This window comes from Lepisma saccharinum, chromosome 2, assembly GCF_977018435.1.
Source record: "Lepisma saccharinum chromosome 2, izLepSacc3.1, whole genome shotgun sequence".
Lineage (NCBI taxonomy): Eukaryota > Metazoa > Arthropoda > Insecta > Zygentoma > Lepismatidae > Lepisma > Lepisma saccharinum.
This window is the reverse complement of record NC_139230.1, coordinates 71829618-71852825: the sequence shown is the minus strand read 5'-3', so window position 1 is coordinate 71852825 and position 23208 is coordinate 71829618. Positions and strand designations below refer to the sequence as shown.

Sequence of the window (23208 nt, the reverse complement as noted above, 5' to 3'; positions counted from 1 at the left end):
TATCATCTTGTCAACAATCAACTTATACAGTATTGTAACCAACAGATTCGGATCACAATGTGTTCAAATGTATTTTTTCTATTATTTAAAACATAGCCAGTACGAGTAACAAAGAGATTAAAACTTGGGTGCAATTGCTCGACAATCGCCATCATTGCGTCAACAATGAGCTTATACGTATTTAACCAACAAATTCAGTTGTGTGTTCAGATGTGCTTTTCTATTCTTTTAAAAACAGAAGACTGAAAATCCAAGTACGAGTGTGCTTGATACAATAAAAGCTATCGCCGCATCCTGGGAATCTGTGTCATCACAACACATACTGAACTGTTTTTCACCAGAAAATGATCTGTGAGTACTTTTTTTAAAAGTTAATTACTGTAGTACTGTAGTAGTGTCTTCTATGATGACATACATAATACGTATTGTAAATGGTTAACGTGTAGAAAGAACTGTATTGCAACAATAAAATTTTGAGTCCCGGTATGGCCATAAGGTGTGTAGTACCTGTAAATTCCGCCATTGTGTGAGGGCAGCACTGCCAAGTGGCATCAGCTGACCGGCGGGGTCGAGTGATTCACGTCAGACACTTGCTGTACAGACTGTGAGCGGTGCACGATGTTTGTGTGCAATCCGTGTTTCGAAGTGGGCTAGCTGTTAGTACTCCGTAAAGCTGTAGTGTTCGTGTACTATGTTTGCTTCTTATTTCATTTTGTGAAATAAAATCTGTTGTTCAGCATATGGGCTTTTCTGTGCAGTGTGGTGATACCCGGTTAGCACGAACCTTGGGATTCGTGTTAAGGAGGGTTGACTGTACATGCGTAACAGATAAATATCTATTTTTTAATTATTGCATTAAAGTACAACGAACCATCATTCACTTCATCACTTACACAGTGTTATATCACTGACGTTAATGAAAATATTTTGAAACATAACAATGCAGCTTAGTTTAGCTTTAGTTTGGAATTGTTTCTACTCAAAATGTATATTGCCAAGAGGTGATTGTATATAAGTCTGGATTACCCAAAGTTCTAAAATAAGAAAAGTAGAATTTGTGAAGAAACATGGGACCACACTCAGAAACAAAGAAACCATTTTTCGACCTACCTTCATACAAGGACACGACCCCACAAAACTAGAAATTGGAAGAAAATCAAGCAACTATAGAACGGTCTTTCACAGAGTTGTCGTTCCGACTATTGCCTTGCGTATATATTCACTGGTGTTACAGTGATTGAGAGTTGCATTTCTTGGAACTAATCTCTGAAAACAAAACTACTTACAAAAATCTTATGTCCTTCAGATGGTGATTAATGAACCTTCGCTCTTAAAGAATACAGACAAGTTCTGAAATTTGTCGTGTCATTCAGCGTGCATGTGACCTTTCATCCTGTTGCCTGCTCTCCATCTTCTATCAGCATGTATCATATAACCACTAACGTTCATGACATTCATGCTACTTGCAATCCATGTAAGACAATAATAAAGGAGCTTAATATTTATAGCGATGTATGGAAAATAAACACTCGACTTGATACGAAGTTTATGTTGCTAAAGCTTGCTAAAATAATGTCATTCGCTTCCGTACCAGAAATTTATTATAATATAGAATTATAAAACTCGAATTTTATATTGCCTTAGTGTACATGTCATTTGGTATTACAAATAATATCTGGTGGTGTATATCATATATATTCATGAGGGAAGATATGCTTCACAAAAATGTTTGAAAACTCGTATTATGACTGCTCTCGTATGATACAAACCACAGGCCAGGGAATGGGCTTGGAGTGATTAACGAGGGAAAAGACCCTGCTAATCTCTCCAAACCCGTTCCCTTGTCTGTGGTTTGTATCACATGAAAGTAGTCATAACAAGAATTTTCAATTTTTTTTGTAAATAATTTCTTCCTCCATTTCCCTTCATTGTCAACAAAGTTTTAGACATGTATGCATTAATATTAACGATTTGAACACAAGAATCACCAAGGTGCTCAGATGGCAGACTCATTTTCACTGTGGCTGTTTTGTAACCCTGGTGTGTGTTGTTATGTTTCGAAAATTCTCTGAATTTTATTATTTATTTTCCTGCTGTAAGTTTCTGATCAAATTTTGAACAAGCTACGTGGGATATGTTTCTTTAAAAATGTAATCTTATCTTAAGCCACCAAGACTAATTGATCCAGGACATTTTTTTTTTTTGCAGGCAAGAGGCATACTTGTAGTAAGTTTACAAAGTTATAAAAAATCTATTTATGTTCATGTTGAATGTGCAAGAAACAATGGCCGATTTTAATTCGATCTGAAGGAGAAGATACATATAAATAGTCTTCATACTCTGTATAAAAAACCGTGACGTTATATAATGTATTATCTCGTCTACCGCTTATCTGCATTTGCCAGAGTGAAATTTGGAGCGAAAGATTCACAAGTGAGTTGTTTATCCACTCGTTACCTGCACGAGTCCTGGAGGATACTACGACGAGCTAGTCCACTTGAACAAGCTTTGGTGCTATACAATGCCCCCCCCCCCCCGCAAAATATTACCAAATGCCCCGTCTACCTACCTACCTTTACACATTCACATATCAGCCTCCTTGATGACGCAGTGGTAGCGTCGTCGCCTTGTAATCAAGGGGTCCCGGGTTCGATACTCGGTGGAGGCACATAGTGGTTCGGATCTCACTTTAAACTGTAGGTCCAGTTCCGATTAGCCTTCCTGTACATAAAGTGGACTTAAAACACCAAATCAATGAATCAATCAACAAACACATATCATTTATAATGTAGGCGTGTGTGTGTGTGTGTGATTATTGATCTCATGTTGACAAAGTCACATATAACGTCCTAAAGAGTGATTCCAAAGTCCCTTAACACACCCTATAAAAATAAAGGGGTTAGGCTGGGTACAATTGGTCATGATTGAAACAGGTTAGGTTTAGGGGGAACCACATTGTTTTAAATGGGAAGGGGGATGTGATATATATATATATATATATATATATATATATATATATATATATATATATATAACACTGTTTTCTTACACCTGGAAAATGATACATTTGTTACAATCATACAGTCGTAACTTTTTTCTGATTAAAGATAGATAGGTTGACAAAATCTTCACCCCTGCATTTCTCATGAAATTCTAGCCTGATTTGATTATAGTTTGACTACCACGCGGAAAACAAGGAGTGGGTGATCTTAGGTTGGAATTATTCCGGCTTTGTCCCCGCATAATGCAGCTCTAGTACCCACCCAGCCTCAAATCAAATGGTACCGGGAGGGGGGGGGGTTAAAGGCGGCCGCATCGTGGTACTGATCACATCACCTCCAAGATTGCCCGACATCGAAAATATGAGGGGCCCACATACCTTAAGTGTGCCTTCATGGCACAATGACCGATGCTATATGCACAGGAAACTTTACATTTACCTGTATATATATTGTATTCGCTTCTGTACCCCAGAGTACCTACGTTCATTTTTTACATACGCATATACGAACCCTGTACTATGCCAATTGGCTGAGGGCCCCCTAAAGGCTAACTTGTCTCCCCCCCCCCGCACCGCGGGGTTTTCGGATTGTAGATCCGGCACTGGTGCTATATCTATGCACCACTTGACTGTGCAGAGGGTAAAATCAAGCGGTTCAAGTTGCAAGGTAGTTGGACCCGCTTCTAATGGAGCAGAAATATGACATTATTTTCAAGAGACATATTCCGCCAAGTATGGATTCAATCCGTAAATAATTTCAGATGAAGTTCATTCCCGAACCTGTGAAATTCAAAGGTAAGGAGAATATCCCTGAGGCAATGTTTCGTGGATATCGTATATCAAAGATCTATAGTATACACTGTGCTGATACATGCGAATATTTTACAATTTTCGTAGCTTGGATGCGATAAATGCACATGGTTCCAATATACAATGCTCATAAACAAAAGGTTACCCCATACAGAATTCCATTCTTCAAATACTACCAACTTCTATTCCAAAGCAACTTCGATTGAAAACGTTGTGAAAATGAACTTCGCAAAGACAAAATGTCAAAGGATTCATGTTTGTAGTACCCTCATACAATTTGATACAGTTTTGTTTGCAACTCTTTAGTACTTACTCTATAGTAAACAATTATATTAATACTAAGCAGAATATCCTAAAATATAATTTTCAGATTTGCAAAACATAGTATTAACGAGCATTTTTTCATGGACGAATGAAGTGGAGAAATCCTATCAGTTGCCAAAGTAATATAAGTTAACGGTTTGCTGAGTAGACATGTCGTGTTGAAGAGATTGTATTTTTTATGTAAGGAGCGAACAAACGAAAAGGTACCGTTCAAGATATCGAAAAAAAGACGTGGTAGATAAGACACCCGTTCCTTTTGCTGTAAATAGTCACAAGTTTATGTGGTAGGACACCACCGGCCCATGGGCCCAATGTTGGCAGCTAGTCGGCGTGCAAGTACTCATCAGTTCAACTAAGACAGTGAAATATGGAGTAAGCGCTTTCGTGCTGGATGGAACAGGTTAAAGGACGACGCACGAAATTGCCTGATTGATTGATTGACTGATTGTTTGCTTTATTTTACTTCGCTTTTCTGCCCCTTTTGGCTAATCGCAAAGCTGAATGATGATATGATGAAACTGATGAAGGAGCACTCACAAATAACACCCATGCCCAGGCTGAGATTCGAACCCGGGACCCCCGGCGTCGTAGCGCGCTTTTGTAACCACTCCTCCACAGAGGTCGGCACCTGGCCAGATCCCTGATGAGAAAGTTCCTGAGATTGATGATGCACTGATTCAAGCCAACAGGCGATTCCCTGTTATTGGACTTCCTCCTGAAAGGGGCAAACCATCAACGCATCCGCGTACTGTGACACACTCCTCCGTAGTAATGCTTGCCTTCAAGTTGGCAGGGTAATGGCAGAATTGCTTCCTTAGTTGGGAAGATATTGATCACCTTCCCTTTCGGACATTGATCATTGTGATTTTCACATGTTAATTTCTCTGAAGAAACACCTCATATGACACCACATTGCTCCTGATGCAGAAGTGATGGATGCTGTGACCGACAGGTTCGATTACCAGAGCAAGAACTTATTCTAACGTTAGGATGGCATTCATTGCCTAGTTTCTCAGTGAGACACATATGAGGAGTATGTATCAGCATCTTTTGCATACAGTTTCTGAAAGCAAAGGTGCCAAGATTAAGTTTCTTAAAGTGTGTGAATGATGTAATAAGAAATACCACTTCTGATTTGCAATACCTTTTCCAAAATTTTGCCTTCATTTCAGAAATAAATACATAAGTAAATATCTTGGTCGTAATGTATCTGCTAGTTTTGATTAATTGATTGATTGATTTGCTTTATTTTACTTCACTTCTTGTGCCACCTTTGGCTAATTTGCGAAGAAGTGGATGAGCGATGATATGATGAAATTGATGAATGGACACTCACAATCATTCATGCGTAGGCCCGGATTCGAACCCAGGATGCTAATTTTTTAATAATATGGTGCATTTCACGCTAAGGATGCTTATGAAGTCGAAGCACAAAATGAAATATCCACTACACTTGATTTCAAGAAGGAATCCGAGAAATAAATGTTATTGGGTCAATTAATCGGTCACGATGGCTCTACGTACCGGCTATGGTTGTTCTAGTGTTAAATCAAAGAAACTTCATGTTTGTGACACACACACTCACCCTCTTCCCCCCCCCCCCCAAACACAAAGTTTCGCTGTACAGTACTGACAAACTCAAACTTGTAACAGCTCGTAAAGGACATCGAGACGAACAACTTTTCGTAGTGGCTTTTTGCTCATTAACCCTAAAACTCTGAAGGTGGAAGGAGGCCTCTTCTTGCGTAAGCATACTTTTTCTTCCTACAATCCGTCCCGGTAATCTCTGGAGAGAGCGTACGAAAGCAAATATGTGCGCAAGTAGTGACCCGAGAGAGTTCGACCACTTAACACGTGCGAGGGAACGGGATTGCGTGGAAGGGTAAAGGTGACTGCAACTACCAACCTATTGCATCAGCGTGTACTGCTTCATTCCGCCCACTCGCCTTCTCGTCTTCTCTAACGTTATGCGCGGTCCTTGCTCCAGAGATTCCAGGGATAGAGTGTAGATAAATTTCTTACGTTGGCACTTACTTAGTGGCAAAGTTTATATGCTCCATATTTTGAATACATTTTTTAGATTGATTTAGAAAAATGAGTTAGAGAAAAACATGTTTTTCATATGCTCGAAGAGTCCACTCCTTGCGATCAATAGTGATATGTACGTACATTGTATATTTGTCACTATGAAGTTGGCGATAACCTAACACGTTAAGGAACTTGCATAATTTTTAATGCCCATGTTCATAGTGACAGTTCATCCCGAAATTTAAGGAAGTAATTTACACAAATTTGGTGATTGTAGGCAGAAGAGAATATGCTTCGTTTGCGGTCATTTATTTGCTATTTATTTATTTTACCCTGGTTTCAGCTAATCTCCAAAGAGGAAAGTATTCAAAAAAACCAATTTTTATCATTTTATAGTGAAAAAAATAACTATGTTTTTTTATTAAAAGCTCAATTTCACATTTCTATAGGGCAAAATTTACTTCTTGAGCCAAAATTGGTATATTTTAAGCAAGCATTTACAATTATCACAAAGAAAAATAGATGTGTACAGCACTTGCTGTACAGTACAGTGCAGTGAATGTATAATTAAAAATGTAGATACTGATAAAAGTTATTACTAGTGGCAGTATATATATAATTATTTCTTCCAAATATATATATTCTGAAATTATGTACGTCTGAAAAAATGTACATGTCTGTAATTTTTTAAAAGAAAAGCAAAAAGCTATATTTATAAAAATATATATGATTGCGCCTCAGAATGTGAAACATCCAAAATTAAGCATAGTAAATTAAGTTAATTTGTATAAATATATATATATATATGTATTGAATAATAGCCAAATTGGAAAAGCAATCAAAAATATCAGTGCCAGTAATGTATATCAAAGTTACCTTGAAGAGGTTTTTTAAAAAATTAAAGAAAATCTTGAAATTATTTTATATGTTGAAAGCTGCTGCCACAAAAATGCAGTATTAAAATAGAAAAAAAATTTACAAGTCAAGCATTAATTATGCAAACTTATTTTGCTTCTGACGGAAGATAAATTTGTCCCTGTGATGGAGGGGGGCTCAAGTCCTGGCAGCCTCGAACACTATGCTATGTACATAATATTTCAGATGCAATTTTTTAGATTTAGCATGCTTATTGCTTACAGACTCAAACACATTTAGTCTAACCGAGGAAACTAAATGTGTTTGCTTATATACGTACGGTCCCATGAAATGACGGAATGTAACTGTGTTCCTATTGGCTGCTGGGAGTTCCCCAGTATAGTATAGTGTTTCTGACGCAATGCGGTTGGATTAATGTGAATCTGTTAACAGATGTAGCCATGAACTTAGTGAAATGTCATTCACCACAGTTGAATAGACAGAAATGAAGTCCCAGAATGTCTGGGTCAAAATAATGCTGTCTAAAATATCAGTTCTTATTACATGCAAACCATTATTCTATATATTGCATACAAAGCTAACATAGAAAAAACATTAATTATTCATTTTATGTTTGCACGGGGTAGACGGGAGGAGGATATATACCTGCATTATTCTACAGCATGTGTAGATCAGGTAAGAGAATACAACAAAACACAGAATTGTTGTCGGATCAGATAAGAGAATTTCCAAACATGTAAAGGGTTATTATTTATTCATCTATCCGGTACGAAACGGAGAAATATATGTTGTATTTTCTTATCTGATCTTCGCATGTTATAGAAATGAGCTTGATACTTCGATTTTTGCTTTTCCCATCCGAAATTTAACTGCGAACTATATAAATACTAAAATCTCGAGAATGAATTATCATAGAAAGATAGGGTTTCTTGCATTTATTTTATCTTGATATACTCTTTCATTGGACACCAAACTCGACATAGGTCATCATAAAATAAAATAAAACTTTTATTTTATATCTCAAGAATTAATATAGCGTCGTTGCCTTGTAATCAAGGGGATGCCGGGTTCGATACCTGGTGGGGTACAAGTGGTTTGGATCTGATTTTTAAACTGTAGGTCCAGTCTCGATTAGCCTTTCTGTGTATAAAGTGGACTTAAAATACCAAATCAATCAACCAACCAATCAAGAATTAATAAAAATATAATATATTAGAATGATAAAAATATCTCAAAGGAAAAAAAATGCCAATGAATGTATTTGGCTATAAGAAAGAATATATTTCCCAAATAGCAAGAATCCAGACAGCAGCATGCAAGTGATTTCCAATCTTCATCGTAAATTGAGAGGGTTGGTCATTATTCAACTTAATAGTATATGGTAAGAAGTTGATGAGAATACCGGAAAGCAACTATATGTTTTTAACAATAACCATCCATCATATGAAATGCCTGTGACAGGAAAGATCCAAATAAGTATCTCTCCTCCAAATGCTGGTGTTGTTCATGTAGGAAAAAATCTGTATAGGATTAAGAACAATAATATGTTTCCTAACATACCATATCATGTGGAAGCTGGTCATTTCCTTTATGCTGAAATAATTGGGGAGTATGATAAGTTAATACCCCTCTTTATCGATATAAAATAATCTATCCTCTCATGAATATATAAATACCGAAACAAAAATAAAACATAAATAAATAAAACAAAACGAAATGGACATATTTGGAAACAGAAGACGCCAACAGATACCAGATAATTCCAGCGACATCGCCAGATTAGACGAACGTCTTAAGAAACTTAAATCTGATTTATTAATTTTACAAATTTGAATGTAAGCTTAAATGCTGAAATTACCAATCTACAGTCTGAATTAATTAACCCATTGTGAAAATTGATGGGGAACTCAAGTCTTTACTTCAAAAATATACTAACTTAGCGTCTCTCGATAATGTTGAAAATCTAAGAGAGAATTTAGCTGAATTAAGAAATGATCTTGAGAAATTCCGTCAAATTCAAACAACTACCTCGGAACATCTAAAGCAAGAACTAAATAACCAAGCGAATACTATTCGTACCGAACTACTTTCCATAATTGAAACTATCAAGACTCAAGAGCAATATGAACTGTTTAATGCAAGCATTCTTGAATTACGGGACCAATTTTTATCATTTAAAATTCCCTCATTTAAATCCGAACGGCAAACAGACCAATTACATGCAGCCATAACAGAACTTCAATCCAAACTACAAACATTAGAAGACTTTATCAATAATTTACCTTCATCTTCCGAATTAAATGCCATCGCTCGCAGTGTTGCCAGTATCAAATTGCAATTAGAAACTTACGAAGATTTTGGAAAGATACAGGGTACCATAGCTCATATTGAAGACACTTTGACAACCATGAGAAATGAATTGACGAATGTACAGGAAACTCTGGAATTTAAGTTTGCCAAGCATAACCGAATCTTTAAATGTAATTCAACGAAAGATCACAAAATTAGAGAATCTCAACACTGAATCTGAACTATCCCATTTTCATCATCTCATAGATGACATTCAGAACAAATTACAAATATTACAGCAATCTACCCCTACGCAAGATGACATACAGCAAATTAAAAATGCCTTAACCAGTGTAGCAGGTGCTACGGAATTAGATACTGTCAAGCAAGCTTTGACCACACTTCAAAACACAGTATCCAATTTACCCACTTCCCAGGAGATAAGATCTGTAAAAAGAGCAGTAAATCGCATACTCAAGTCGGAGGACATCAAAAATATTCAAGCGGAAATTGGTGTAATTCAAGATACTATCCCTACTTTGCCAACCAACCAGAGAGTCAATGAACTTTATGCATTGTTTGAAGAAATCAGAAGTCATTTACACGATCTTCCGAGCCAAAGAACCAAATTGAAACTTGTAGAAAATTTACAGGAGATTATTTCTAACATTAACCTACAAATCAAGACCCTCGAAACAAGCCAGGAATCTGCTTTATCAGGTTTTACCTCGCAACTTCACGATCTCAAAGAACAATTTAAACATTTGTATGTCAATGTGAAAATCAAACCCAGCTACGATGAAGTGGTACGCACTATAAACGAATATCAATAAACGGTATTAAGCAGATTAGACGATCTTGAATTACGTCAATTTTTCACCGTTCAGATAGTTAGGCTTGAGAGTGTACCAACTATACGAGGGCACTGGACTCATTTTAATGCAGGAAATGTTTACAAAATGTACCTTACAGCCAGTCTCATGAATTTTTCCTTGATGGCGAAATTATTTTTTTTTAAATTTGGCTATGTAAAGAAAGGGAAACATGTGGAAGTACCAAATTTCACCATACAGAGAAAAGATGGCGTCTACAGAGCACTACAGATACCTGTTGCATATTGGGACGAATCAGGAAAGAAATATATAATACATGAGGATCAAGAATTATCTGTTTTCTCTGTGCAAGCTAATGACCAATTATTATTTGAAGTGAAACAATTATACCCCTAGGATAATTCATTTTATGTTATATTTTCTTGTAGAATCCGATGTGAAGACAAGGTATAGTTAATGAATTACACAAACCAGCTCGTCGTAACTAAAAAACGACTGATTGTGGTAACGAAAGGTGTGAATGAATTCTTTCAGGCTGATCTGATTGAGATGGCTACAGGAGCTTTAATACATTTGGATAAGATAAATCGTGGTTACAAATATATGCTTAAAGTTATTGATACATTTAGCAGATATGCATGGGCTGTTCCTTTTAAACCCAAGACTGGTACTTGTGTTACCGAGGCTTTTAAGTCGATATTTAGTGAGGGAAGGATACCAAAATATTTACAGACAGACAGAGGGAAAGAATTTTACAATTCTACATTTGCTAAGTTAATGCAACAACATAATACTAAACATTATTCTACATACAGTGATCTGAAAGCTAGTATAGTGGAACGATTCAACAGAACATTAAAAAATCGCATGTGGAGAAAAATTACTCTACAGGGTAACTATAAGTGGGTACAAATTTCACCCGAGCTAGTTCATAATTATAACAATACAGTACACAGTACTATTCACATGAAACCTGCTGAGGTAACCAAGTCTGATGAGCAACGATTGATTTCTTCTGTTTATTGTCAAAATGTTTAAGCCAAAGTTTAAAATAGAGGATCAGGTGAGGGTCAGTAAATATAAACAGTTATTTGAGAAGGGATTCACTAAAAGTTGGAGTACGGAGTTATTTATTGTAGTTCAAGTTTTACCAGGGAATAGAAATACATATATCATAAAAGATAATTATAATAAAATATTGAAAGGGAGATTCTATGAAGAGAAACTTAGTAAAACAAAATATCGAGATACATATCTAATCAAAAAATGTTAAAGAAGAAAAATAATAAATTGTATATGAAATGGTTAGGTCTGTCTGACAAAAGTTGGATAGAAGCAAACCAGGTGATTCCTTGACACCAACATGGAATGTGGTACAGCGTTTACCAGATGTAGTGCAAATTAATAAAAAATGGAGAGCTGTTACCCGATAACATAAGATGCCTTATTGCAGGCCCATCCGGTTGTGGAAAAACCACTTTGCTGGTTGATAATTTCTTGCTTGCCCCCAATTGGCTAGATTGAAAAAAAATATACACTTGTATGTATTGTCAAAGAGTTTAGAACAACCGAAATACCAACAACTTATGAAGCTGTACGAGGGACTGGGTATATAAACATTTGCATCAACAATAAAACCTCTGGACCAATGTTTGAAAAATTCTTTTGTGGTGTTTGATGATGTCAATCTGGAAAATCAGAATGAAATTAGAAATTTCTTCACACAGGGTAGTCACAAAGAAATAGACTGCTATTTAGCTCAAACTTATTCCAAAATTCCCAAACATTTACTACGAGACAATACAAACTTAATTTGTTTGTTTCGTCAAGATCATACTAATTTAAAACATGAATACGATGATTATGTGGGAGGAGACTTAAATTACAACCAATTTTCAAAATTCTGTTCATTTTGTTGGAACAGCGACGATTTTGGATTTTTCACCATCGACATGACTCGTAAACCTAACAATGGTAAATTCAGAAATAAAATCAACGAATATTTGAACGTTGAAACGATATAAAATAACCATTAATCAAAAACTAATATGACGAAACACAAAATTGAAGATAATTCGAAATTACGAGAGTACTTGTCCAAACGTTTCAAAGGTTGGAAATCAGAAAATCGAGGTTTTTAGAACAACACAAACGTCAAGACCAACCCATTATCGATGCGATGAGTGGTCTTGGTAAAGAGACTAAGGGTATGACAGACAAAATAAAAATCTCATAAATGAATTGGTACCTCTTACTGCTAAAAATTATGCAGATTTTCCACCTACACCTTTGTCTAGTATCCACACTGCTCTGACCCTCCAACAGCCACGTAAAGCAGCTATAGAAGAAGCAGAGAAAATCGAGTTGGGTCCCCTGGCAAGGGTATTACCTGAGTACTGGAAAATTCGAAAAAGATGAAGTATTTGAATTGTATCCGACTATGGAACCAAATGAAGGCGTAGTATGGAAAATTGGCAAATCTAGAGTAACATTCGAAGGGGACAATATAAAAATCAATTTGGGTGGGAGAAACAGCTGGTCCAGATATCCTGGTACTGTTGGGCTATAGGAGCTCACCACTAAAAAACAACCAAAAAAATTTACAGAAGATGATTATCAAAGCTACTCTGAAATTTTGACACTCTCTGAAGCTCTGTACCAAAATAATGATGCTAGTCAGAAGCGAGTGAAATCGAGCACTGGTGACAAATACAAGAATCTGATCAAACCCATATGGAACCAACATAAAACCGGTAGTGGTATCAAGGAATACAATACTCTACCTAAAGAATTTGTGTGGGTAAACGATGTAAGAAAACTCATAGATTGGTTTGTGGTTATAGCAGGGGAAGGAAATGCTGGGAACAACAACTTCCATAATGAGAAAATAGGTATTGTAAACATGATCAGTGACAAACTAGCTAATTTCATTGTAAACGATCCCAAAGGTATAGGATACTTAATTAAAATTATCAATACTTTACCTCCTAAATTTTGGAATATATCAGAGGGTCGTGGTTTCGTGAATGATATTATTAATAAACTTCCATTCGAATTACACGTACCTGGTTACCAATACTGTGGTCCGGGGACAAAACTTGAGAAAAGATTAAAAAGAGGTGACAGGGGAGTCAATCCTCTCGATGCAGCTTGTAAAGAACATGACATTGCATACAACACACACAAAGATCTGGATGATCGTCATGTGGCTGATCAAAAATTAGAAAATGCATCATTTGGAAGATTAACTAGCAGATGCTTCTTTGGGTGAAAGAAAGAAAGAAAACAAATAGTGGAGGATTTATATTCAGCATTTCAGATATCCTGGCAGCTTTGGGGGTAGTTGGGAGCTTAGCCGGGGGCAGTGCTGCTATAACCAAAACTGTAATTGATTCAAAAAAGAATAAGGCAGAACTAGAAAAGCAGAAGCGTCATAATCTTACCATGGAGAAAAAAATAGGCAGTGGTGTTAAGTCCAAAGCACTCAGAAAATTAAAAAAAAAGAAGAAGCACTCACGAACCAAGACATTGAATCTTTAGTTAAAATATTTAAAATTAAACACTTCAGGGGAGGTTTCATGTCTAATTCTCTCCCTAAAGGTAGTCCCCATTCTCGAGAATGTGGTGTGGTGAATTTGCACAAGTCCGAAAATATTGGTACCCACTTTATATGCTATTATAAACAAAATAACAATGCTTTTGTTTTCGATTCTTTCTGAGGGGTACCCCCTACAGAATTAATTTCTTTACTTAAAACATGTTAAGGTTTATTACAACGACGATCGTATTCAAGAGTTCGATCAAATTATATGTGACCATGTTTGCATTACGATGCTCAGAATATTAAATAAAATACCAAGCATCAAATTAAAAGCTTTTCAAAAACCTGTATTATATATTAAATATGGGAATGTTTCATCTCTCCAGCGAGACTTAGGTCTTGAAACTACATCTTCACGATGATATTATCTATCCAAAATCCATAGCTCTGAGAGCATTCTGCAGTATGTATCTCATTCCGAATGTAACTAACTACAACAATACTATATTAGTAGGTAATGAAAATTATTATTATTCCTCCTGGACAGTATAACTTATCTACTTTACAATCTGAACTTCCAAACACCATATTGCTATCTCAAAATTCTGTAACACACAGAGTGGAGATTGTGTCTACCAATGAAACAGTGGACTTATCTTCTAGGATTCGAGAAGAATAGCAAATTAGAACCAGGTGTTAGCCACATAGGTAAATTTATACCAAAATTCTTAGCTATAGAGACATTAAATATTCACTGCAACATTACCAAAGGTATGATTATCAAAGCAGAAGAAAATTCGATTGGTAGCCACAAAGAAACAGGTATCATTGCTACATTTAAACCAAATTCCGAATTTATGGAACCCATCTTCTATTCCTCCAATCCCACCAGTCTATTTCCCTGTTTCTATTGATAAAGTTAATTACATAGAGATAACAATTACCAATGAGAAAAATGAAATCATTATTTTTGCTGGTGCTTATAGCACTGCCATAATATAAATTAATATTTAAAATATATAAATAAATACCATGATGGAAAATATCGAGAGTTATGAATTACAGTCCTTCCCACCAAACAGGAGGACATTTGCAAATTTGAATCAGCTCAACAAAGAGATACAATATGACATAACGGTGGGGATGGGTTCATTCATCAACATAGATCAGTTCCTTATATAAAATTTGATATTGTAAAACAAAGTAATGGTGAATGTAAAACTTATAGATATTTTGTTCCATTCTTATTCTCTCAAATTGAAATTAGGAAGCATGGTACAGTGATAGACAGGATTGTTTGTCCTGGAATTACATCCACTACAGTGGGGACATTGAAACTGTCCAAATCAGAGAGTGCATATTATAAAATTGGTGGGTTTGAAGCTGGAACAAAAATTCAAGCAAAAAGTCACACAGTACTGTTCCACATGATATTGCTATTTGGATTTTTCTCTGATTATAAACAAATTATGTGGAAAGGTGGTTTGAGTGTCATATTTCGCAGAGCACCCAATGATCATAATGCTATCATGAGATACAAAACTTTAAATGCAGATGGAACAGCTAATGAGACTAGTTTACTCGAAGCTGCAAAATGTGTGATCCAGTCTATCGAGTTGCGAATGCCTATAGTTGAATATGAATCGAATTATGCTCTCCAATACAAAGCCAACATTTTGAAAAATCCTCAAATTCCGATTCAATTTTATACTTATCAATTTCAAACAGAAACCTGCAGACGGTAATTTTTTTGAATTTGATATTACGAATCAGTTTCAATCTTTACAATACGACATGCCAGAGTTTGTAACTGTGTTGTTTCAGACAGGGAGAGATGACAGTCAGGAAAAAGATAGCAGCCAGTTTGATAATTGCAAAGTTAAAAATGTGTATCTGAAGAAAAGCAGAAATGAGGTGTTCCCTCGTGAAAATTATAATTTACACATTGCAGAACAAGATTATTTGAAGTTATATGAAGCATTTAGTGCTTCTAAACGAGTAACTGAAGGTAACATAGACATGTATTATAATCCAGTGAGTTCATAGTTCACAGGCCAATGTTTTTAATCAATGCATCAAAAAGAAAATTGATAGTTATAAATGATCGAACAAACATTAAGTTAATACGTGAGTTTCATGAAACTTTACCGGAAAATAAAATATGCAGTGCAATTTTAATTGTAGAGAAATCATACATATATGATGTAAAGAATGGAAGAGTGATAGAACAATTTTTATTTTTTACTATTTAATACTAATATATATAATGCAATATAATACAATATATTTTTATTTGTTTTTATTTTAGAGCACAAATTTAGCCTTAGGCTACTCTACCACCACCTAACTTAAATGAATATTACAATAAATAAGAAAAGTATTATACAACATTTATTACAATGTTTACTTGCATTATAGTGACCACATTCTTTAGTATGGACATTGTGATCTAATATTTGCAATTTATTATTATTACTATCAAAAGCTACTTAATTTTTGTAGTATAGATACCAGCAGATTTGCTAGTTAAATAAATATTTTTTTTAAAATCTTTCATTGTAAGTTCTCTTGTTCATGCTCAACTTACATATACCACAATGTTTACATGTGTTATCGTGTCCATATTCTCTAGTATGGATGTTACAATCTAATATTTGCAATTTATTATCAATGCCATCAAGGGCTATTTTATTTTTAAATGTAGTATGCACACCATACAATTTGCTAGTGAGATGATATGAAGATGTATTTTTGTTTTCTTTTGAAATAAACATTCTTTAAAATGTCCCATTGTAAGTTCTCTTGTACATGATTGACTTACACCCTTGGCTCTTTTAATTTCTTCTTTGCCATGAATATTTAGGCATTACATTTTTGGTCTTAGACCAGCATATTCTGTTATTATAGACCCTGCTGCCTCATCTTTAATTTTCCCAGGGATCATCTGATTTTCAAGACTGTGTAATGGATTATTTTCTGGATAATTACAAAATATTCTTTCATATCTAGCAAATCACTGTACAAATCGGGTGTTTCTATCACATACACAAAACTATCAGTATCCATGTATGCTATTTCAATTTTTTTATCTTTGTATATAGGTTTCATAATATCAAAATGAAATTTACACATCTCCAATTTAGCTAATTCTAGAACTGCAACACCCACAGCTATTGGTAAATCACACTTAAATTTGTTTTTAGATCTTTCAATAAGAGTCAGATCATCTGTAATTCTTGTAAAACCTTTGTATTTAGGATCGGCAATAAGTTTCCTAAGTTTTTTTGGATCGCATACCAAATTATACATTACTCGATTTCTTTTGTTCTCTGTACATTTTCCATATATTGCGTTAATTATTAATTTAAAAATATCTTTTTCATCTTTAGAATTTGTTTGTATTCGATTCTTTGTGTTTTCCTCAATATGAGATTTTAACCATTTTTCTTGGTCAAATTTTAACCCCTTATGGATTTTAGTAAGTTCCATACCTTGCTCTTTGTAATATTGCAACAGTCGATAGTGAAGTACATATTTTCTTTTAGTTTCGAAATATGACAGTAATTTTGTTTCTTTTGTACCTGGGATATTCTGAGAAATTGGTGCCATAGCTAATCCATGGTGATCGACATGGAGATCTGATGGATATTTCAAATCAACTTCAGGCCATTTTAAGAAATCCTTGTTTTTAAGTTCTTCTTCACTCATCCATTTGTAATTACAAATTGGCAGTGATGGAGTCATCTAATAACCATATAAATTGTTCATATAAACATAAAATATGTATTTAGATAGTTTGCTAGGATCATAGTTAGGTAAATATTTATTGTTTGCTTTTGGATATCTTAAAGAACACTGCATTATACCACCACGTTTAGCAGATTCAACAAACATGAACTGGTTAATATTATTACTAAGACCAATTTCAACTTTAGTATTTAAAAGCATGGCCTGCCAGGATAAACCGGGTGTTGTGTACATAAAAACAGGATCTACTTCATATAATTTAAAACAACGATCTCGAAAAGTTTCGAATACATCAGCCAACTGGAGAGTATCCAAAATCAAGTAGTTGTCATGATTGTCTTGCAATCTAGTATTTTACAGACTCTCTCTGCATATTGATAATCTAACTTGCTACATTCTTTAACATCAAGTATGTTATAAAATTTATCTATCGATGGTAACTGTGTCTCTTTAAATTTTTCAAAATCGTCCATGTGATCATATGGGTAGACGCCTTTTCTTTTCAACAATTCTCTTATCCTCACCAAAATATTATTTTGTGTCAACAAATTTCTCGTTGGTTAATTTACTCACTAGAGTAGCCAAACTGCTGGGAAGAAACTGATATGAATCCAAGAATCTAAGAACAACTTTTTTTCCATTTTCCAATTTGATAGTTTTCTCTATGGCAATATATTTATCTTTAGTGCGTGGTATACTATTTATATTCTCTGTATCATACCCTATTTCTTTGATAAATAAATGTGCATCAAAATTTTGCAAATTGTGAATAAATATTGGAATGAAATTAGTTTTTTTTATTTGCAAATTACATAAATTACAAATTGTATGGATATATTCTCTATTAAAATGGTTGTGGTGTTCCTTTTTTTAAACTATCAGAATTAAAATATCTCTTACAGTATCTGCAATTTAAAGTATTATCATGTTCCTGTTGTTGTTCTGATGTAAAAGGGTTCATTGGTATATCATCATTATATAAGATTGGACCATATTTTTCACCCCACTCCCGAAGTTTTTGAATAAATTTTTGGTCTGCATCTTCACCTCGATAAAAATATAGTTCTGAATTATTTTTCTCATATGTTTTTACTAATATAAGTGCAAAACCACATGCTATATTTGTTGTACTTGATGCATTCGAATCTGGAACACATGTAGCTATTGGTTCTGGTATTGTTTCAAAATCATAGATTGCAAATGGATTTTTTTTGCAATGCTTTGAAATTACTAAATTTTACACTTTTGAATGAAACATCATAACTCCCAGAAGGGTGGAGAGAGCAATATTTAATATGTTCCTTTAATTTTTTTCACATGTTTTCCCACCTCTTCCATCAAATTTTGACAAGCATCGATGACATATTACTATTTTACCATGATCTGATGTTATTTGACTATGTACCAATCGTCCTAGATCCTGTATGAGACAATAATGTTTCTTGTTTCTCTTTGTAACATATAATAAATGTATAACACGTGTACCATCTGCTGCTGGATAGTGACGCAGTGGATAAATTTTATTATTTTTATCAATACCATAAACTTGCACAGCTATTAGTCGATTGTAGTATTCTTTACATTGTTTTTCAAATTTACTAATATCTGAGATATCTACTGGATATTTTATGCCTGACATAGGTTTTTTAAACTCTTATATTTATTCAGGATAATTGTAATTTGAGATACGATATTTATGGTCAGATGCTGGATGAAAATGAGCTTTGATGCACCAGAGAAAACATTTATTATCTTTTTTTTTTAATATTTATTACAGGAATTTTTTTTTGATCTGGTCGGGTAATCGGACATCCCCTAAATGTGTCTTCATGGAACGGTGCTATATGCACGGCGAATTTTACTTTACTAAATCTCACAAAAATGCGCTTTCTAACATAAATGATCATTATATATAGTGATTATTATGATAATCGCACAATAATGTTATATTATAATAATTATATTATATTATAATATAACACTAAATACGTATTTACGTAAACATGGAAGTCACACATACAGTATTACAAGGCAATAAAGATAAATATATACAGGGTGTTTCTAAAGGTCGTTTACAATGCTTGGGAGGTGATTCCTCACACGAAAACAAGCAAAAAGTGTGAGTTCAATTTTTACGAATGAGGCTTCGTTTCCGAGATAGGAGCCTCGCAAAAGGTGACAAAGTGAACGTCACACCTAACTGGGACGACAACTATCAACGACCTTTAGAAACACCCTGTATTTCATAGAATGACCATTTTACAAAATAGAAAAACATGTGTGGGTCCATCGAGCTCTCCCTCCCCCAGGAGACTACATTGCAAGATAATAGAATGGAGTATTGGTGTTAAGGCCTTCTATCAAGAAACTACTGCGAGTTCTTGAAAAAACATTTATCTATCCTGTATATATGCGACCGTGCTATATATATTAGTGATTGTCCCTGTCATATATACATATATATTTTTTCAGTCGAATAACGGCAAATTTTCTAATAGGCTATGAAGAGACTGTGTAATCAATCAAGGGAACTGCCAACTCCTAAAGTGTGAAGACTCTTCGACAAATTGTATGAATCCCTTATCAAAACCATGAAACAGGCAGGATATGTAATACAAGGTGAGTCAAAAGTTAGGTTACATAGGGATTTGTAGTACGAGGGGCATGTAAAAAAAAAGGCCGATTGGTTATTACAGAGAATAAAATCAAGCGAGAAAATTTCTATTTTTATACTATACAAGTGCATACCCTGGCTATTTTTCTATATAGTCACCATGACATTCCAAGCATTTTTGGTACCGTGGAACAAGCTTACGTAGACCCTCTGTGTAGAAATCTGCCGCCTGGGATCTCAGCCAGTCGAGAACTGATGTCTTGAGAACTTCACAATCATCGAAACGTTTCAAAACAAGCAACTTTTTGAGGTGAAGGAACCGAAAATAATCACTTGGGGCAAGATCGGAACTGTATGGTGGGTGCTTAAAACGTTCCCATCGGAATTTTTTAATAGTCGCAACAGTACGGTCAGCTGTGTGTGGGCGGGCGTTGTCATGAATAAGCAGAATTCAAGACCGTAACATTCGTCTTCGCCGGTTTTGGATGGCACGTCGCAGATTAGACAGTGTTTGGCTATACACATCTGCTGTGATAGTTCGTCGCAGTTCCAGGAATTCCACGAGGATTTCACCTTTTTGGTCCCAAAACACTGTTGCCATGATTTTGCGATGTTATGGTGTTTGCTTGAATTTCTTCGGTTTCGGTGAACCGGAGTGACACCATTTCATGGATTGCTGCTTGGACTCACCAGTGACGTACGATATCCAGGTTTCGTCTCCAGTCAGTATGTGAGAAAACAAGTCAACCCCATCCTTCTCCCAGCGGGCCAAAAAATCACGTGCTGATTTCATTCTTTGTAAGTGTTTGTCAACACTTTTGGCACCCACCTCGCACACAGTTTGCGATAACCCAGATTGTTCGTTACAATTCGGTGCAATGTATTATCAGACTCTTCAGTAAACTCCTTGCCTAGATCAGTAATGGTGAAACGGCGATTGGATCGCACATTCTAATCAACACGTTGCACAAGGAAGTCCGTCTGAACACTAGGCCTGCCGCTCCGCTCGTCATCATGAACATTTGAAAGTCCATCCCGAAAAGAACGCCACCATTGTCTTACCTTTCCTTCACTCATTACTGTTGGTCCGTAAATGGCACACAATTCCCGATGAATGTCAGCTGCACTCAGTCCTTTTGCGTTGAGAAATCTAATCATCCACCTCACCTCGCTATTGGCGGGATTTTCTATTACAGCAGCCATTTCAACTTCCTGCTACTCGCACGTACGCACCTCCACACTGATAAATATATCTGTTGCGGGCACAGAACACTATAGCATGCTTTCGTGCACGCGCAGCTTCGTCAGTGTTGCCAGTCTCAAGGAAAAAAATTCATATGCCTTCGCATTAAAGAAGTCGGCCGTTCTCTTGATTGATTTCTATGCATTTGTGCACGCGACGTTTCCAGTTCTCAAGAACCTTTTTCAGAAGGTCATCATGTCTACACATTACATAATGCGTTCTTTCAGATTCTGGATGTTCTGAATCTTAACTGAGTATACGAGCGACTTTAAATTACCCCAAAGGACAAAATCCATTTTGTCTGGACGAAGACAGCGGGACCACGGCGACCGATCCATGCACCAGTAATCTGTACATTCAACCATTCACGGACAATTATTATTTTTTTTTGTAAACTGACTTTCGACTCAACCTGTATCAGTGTGCGAATTAACGGGGAATGCCGGGGATTCGCCCCCACACAAAATTTTCCGGCAGAAGAAAAAAAATCATTCCTGCCAGGGATGTTTTTATCCCCGCCAAAGGAAATGGAATTGAAAGCATATACATAGTTTAACATTTCTTATCTATGGAACAAACACCACTGAAAAATCAGTCTGGATAACAGATTATTAACCTTCAACACAATTGTATCCTGCTTCGCATCTGAAGTTTTCTGTCCATTGCCAAATAAAGTACAAAAGCCTACCGCCATGGTAAGAAGAGTTGATTTCGTCAGCCTTATTCATTGGAGGTACGTAGATCACATTTCTCGCCGCACGCCGTTATTGCGTTGAACGCGCAAAATATATTTGGTCAAGTTTTCTCGGTGTTACTGTAAATAGCTCTTTCTTGTATGGGTTTTCTTAGAATGTAAATATACTGTTTCTAAATTACGTCTAAATGTTATCAAAAGATTTAAAGTCTTAGGTACTAAGAACTGGCAAGCAATAGCAGAGTTTACTAACTGGTAACCTAAAAGAAACCTAAAGATTTCCTTTCCCCACCCCCCGGCAAAGGAAATCACAAATACGACACTGATTGAGGGCATCCCGCCCAAAGCTAAATTAGCACACTGCCATATATAGTGCATATTGATATAGTATGCATGATTTAAGGGGGAGGGGCTTAATACCAGCGACTTCGTCCCGCCAGGATATGTGCTAGGACGATACTGTTCGATCATCCACTTCGTCAATTCATTAATTCTCATCGTCGCGATTAAGCCAAGACGTAAGGAATCGACGTATAAATAACTGAAATAGAAAGAATGGAATATATTCGCACACACTGGTAGATGTGCGGCAAAATATATCTCATCTCAAACTCAGTGTCGACACGACAACTTGACAACTGCAAGGTTGCAAGCTAACGAGGCACTGATGTGCAGTACTACAGCCAGAATCCTCTTCGGGTTACGTTTTGTCTTGAATGCCTTTGTTTGCTTAGTTTTCATCAGAGGTATACTTTGTTTTGAATCTTGATAGGGAGTTGATCTTTGATTTAGTTTCAATGACTGAATGAATTTTGATTTGGCATGATTTATTGTCGTGCCAGAATCCTGTTTTCATTGATTGATTGATTGATTTGGTGTTTTTAAGTCCACTTGATGCACAGTAAGGCTAATCGGGACTGGACCTACAGTTTAAAGTGGGATCCGAACCACTATGAGCCTCCACCGTGTTCGAACCGTAGATCCCTTTTTTTACAAGGCAAAGACGCTACCACTGCGCCAGCGGGGAGGCAAAACCTTGTTTTCTTAGTTGTTGTACAAGTGCATTGTGGGTGTAATGCTTTTGTTATGTGCACGTAATTTTAAAAATTAGTTTGGTATCAAACTACAGAAAAGCAGCAAAGATTCTCTACATCAACCAAAAGTACTGTGTACTGATATTAGGCACAATGATCAGTCGATTGCCCCCC

At 35.7% G+C, this 23208-nt stretch overlaps 1 protein-coding gene across 1 annotated transcript in view; it reads left to right on the top strand.

Annotated features, from left to right (window-relative positions):
• The first annotated feature begins 335 nt into the window (after nucleotides 1-335).
• Nucleotides 336-23208, top strand: part of LOC145984068 (uncharacterized) — a 37832-nt gene continuing 14959 nt past the window's right edge. The window contains exon 1 of the mRNA XM_083117453.1: nucleotides 336-351. The gene's annotated coding sequence lies outside the window, so the exon portion shown is untranslated. The remainder of the gene's footprint in view (nucleotides 352-23208) is intronic.